Consider the following 3429-nt stretch of genomic DNA (forward strand, 5'->3'; position numbering starts at 1 on the left):
TAAATGTCCCACACAACAAACACCTCAACCAATAGTTCCCAACCACAAAGAAAAATAGTTTTGGGAAGTTCATCATACAAACCCAAGACACAATCAATACTTTTCTCTTCTCAACTTGCTACACTGACTTGAAAAGTTTTTTGAGAGATCAACATCAATGTTGTACCACACATAACTGCATTGAATTCAGACATACAAATGGAAATGTGAAACTTTTCACCTTTCTGTCTTTTTTGGGGGGGGGCAAAAGAAGTCCATGTTCATTCCTCATTTCTTTAGGACTGGTTTGACTGATTTTCTTTCCGTTTCTGGTCTTCTGCTGTAAAAAAGAAAATATTTATTGACCCCATGTTTAATTATTATTGTTGTTTAAAAATTAAGCAGTTATAATTATATACTTCAAGCTCAAGTTCCCTGGCAACTCTAGCAGGCTCCTGAGTTCATCTGTACACATCAGATTCAGCGTCTGAGAAAATGCTATCATGCAAACTCTCAGTTTCTACCTTAAAACAGAGCATAAAAGAATGTGTAAGTCAGGGAGTACAGGATAAAGATGAAGTGAAAAAGGTAGAGAAATGCAGAATTTTGTGTACAAGTTTAAAAGAATGAGAGGAACATTTAAGAGATTTAAGAGAACAGTATCGTCTGTTGGTGTTGATGCTAAAATTGTTCTCATTATAGTTCTTGTTCTTGGTGTGAACAGCTTTAAGTGATCTGATTTGCCCAAATTCATTGAGGATCTGATTTGTAGCACTTGAAAAGTTAAACTAGAATTTCCATTCTCTTGCTTCTAAGCCAGATGTTTTCAATAAAATCACCATAGAAAGAAAGGCAGACTATGAGGTGTGGACAGATATCATGTACTGTTGAAACAGGAAGAGACGGCACCAATTTGTAAAGATTAATAAAGAATACAATGGACTTAATATAAATTTCATGATATAAACACTCTTACAATGGGCACAATCTGATGGGAGTTGTGGTAATGGCCAATAACAGCAGTAGGAGTAAAAGTTGTAGAATTTTGTACGAGTACAGTTGTACAATATAATATGATTATTGTATGAATTATTACTACTACAACATGCTCTTTGTTGACTGTTCTTCCTGATGGGCTATGTGAACCAAAGTTTAAGAAACATCAAATGCTGAGAAAAATGTATCTGCAGTAAGGTTCAGTCAAGGGGCTCAGACGCACAGACGTACCATTGGAAGTGTTTGCCTTTGCAGCTTTTGGTCTTCTTCATAAATGCACAAGATGGTCAAATTCAAATCTCATGACAGGCCTTCCTGAAATATAAACATGTTGAGACAGTGTGTTAAAATGATCTGTGACCAAAATATTTGATTAACACATAATATAAGGATGCGTTCATTAAAGCAAATCAGTTATAACTAAAAGTCTTCAACATTACCTGTGAAGGGTTGAACCTTTGAATGACTTCAAAATCAGCATTGGGAGCATGGAGTTGAAGTTCCCTGTTAATTCTAGCAGAGCGAGAGGAAGCGAGAGAGAGATTTTACAAGAGATGGCTTCTTTAAAGAGCTGCTGGATTACAGGTTGTTGTGGAGTACGTAATCCGACGTAACTGCAAGACAGAAAAAACTGAATTACAATTACTTCACAAAAAGGTATTTAAGGCGTGGCAAACTTAGTGGTTACTGTGTTTTACAAATAGTGTAGAGTAAAATCCTGGTAAGTGTTGTGGTTATTGTGTGTTAATAACTACAAATACCACAGTAAAACTAGAGTTAACGTGGTAAACCCATAGTAAATGTTGTGGTTATTGTGCGTTAGTAACTACAAATACCAGAGTAAAACTATGGTTACTATGGTAAACCCATAGTAAGTGTTGTGGTTATTGTGCGTTAGAAACTACAAATACCAGAGTAAAACTACGGTTAACGTGGTAAACCCATATTAAGTGTTGTGGTTATTGTGCGTTAGTAACTACAGATACCAGAGTAAAACTACGGTTAACGTGGTAAACCCATAGTAAATGTTGTGATTATTGTGCGTTAGTAACTACAGATACCAGAGTAAAACTACGGTTAACGTGGTAAACCCATAGTAAATGTGGTTATTGTGCGTTAGTAACTACAGATACCAGAGTAAAACTACGGTTAACGTGGTAAAGCCATAGTAAATGTTGTGGTTATTGTGCGTTAGTTACTACAGATAGGTCTGTAGCGATAACAGCAATATTGTAATACCGCGCTATTGACAAGCAAACCGCAGAGGAAAGATCGCAACTGCAGAAACTGCTGCAAAACCTAATGTCACGTCACCAGTTTGGGAACATTTTGGCTTTCAACCCAATGAAAAGGGCGATCCAGCTACTATAAATGAGCCTATATGCAAAATTTGCTGCAAAAAGGTTCCTGTGACGCACAATACATCTAATTTGAGGTCATCATCGGGACATTCTAAAACGCTTAACGTGAAAAACGCTTAATGTGGTTTAATGTACTGTAATAAATTTTGCCACCACTAGGGGCCACTGGTAATGCGGACGAACACCTATTCTGCCACCACCTTCAATCTCAACCCGGTCTGGTCCGGGAGGAGCACTCAAAACACACTCAAGACAAAGATTTATCAAGGAATGCACTTTTTATTAACAACAGCAGCCATTTGGCATTGTCTCACTTAAACAGAGGTGGAAAGAGTACAAAAATATTCTACTCAAGTAAAAGTACCATTACATTAATGAAATTTTACTTAAGTACAAGTAAAAGTACCAGTCTAAAAAATCCACTCAAGTAAAAGTAAAAAGTAGCTCATTTAAAATTTACTCAGAGTAAAAATTACTTAGTTACATTTTAACCAGTGGGAGGGAGTCAAAAATGGGACAGGCCAAGGGTGTCAAACTCAGTTCCTGGAGGGCCACAGTCCTGCACAGTTTAGATTTAACTCTAATTAAACACACCTGATCCAGCTAATCTTATCATTTAGGTTTATTTGAAAACTACATGATATGTGTGCTGGAGCAGGGTTAGGGCTATGGCCCTCCAGGAACTGAGTTTGACACTCCTGGGATAGGTCTATTAATCTCAAACTAGTTGTTTTTAATTAAAGGAATCAGTTATTTAGAATAATAAAACATTTGGGCTGTTACCAGGCAAATCAGTATCAACAAACTCATCTTTTCAATACAGAGGAAATGCAAAAGCTTCATCGGACGTGGCATTTAGATGTATTACACTGTTTAGTGCAGGACAAGAATGCATTTAACCTGCAGTTACAAATGCATGAATAATGTTTTGATATGCCAGACATAAAATGTTGAATACTCATTTGAAATTATAAAAACTTAATTATAAAAAAAAAAAAAAAATCAAAAGATACTTTAAATGTGAAATTAAAATGGCCAGTATGTGTCAGCAAGTCACTGTTAATAAGTGAGTCATTGCGATTGAACCAAATCA

General features: G+C 36.2%; 1 long non-coding RNA gene across 1 annotated transcript; it reads right to left on the reverse strand.

Annotated features, from left to right (window-relative positions):
• Nucleotides 1-240: 240 nt before the first annotated feature.
• LOC132114912 (uncharacterized) lies at nt 241-1429 on the reverse strand. The gene is made up of 4 exons (XR_009425377.1): nt 1416-1429; nt 1207-1290; nt 399-466; nt 241-319 (listed from the first exon to the last, which is right to left on the reverse strand). It is a non-coding gene; the product is annotated as an uncharacterized LOC132114912 (long non-coding RNA).
• Between the last annotated feature and the right edge of the window lie 2000 nt (nt 1430-3429).

The sequence above is a fragment of the Carassius carassius genome, chromosome 3 (assembly GCF_963082965.1).
Source record: "Carassius carassius chromosome 3, fCarCar2.1, whole genome shotgun sequence".
Classification (NCBI taxonomy): Eukaryota; Metazoa; Chordata; class Actinopteri; order Cypriniformes; family Cyprinidae; genus Carassius; species Carassius carassius.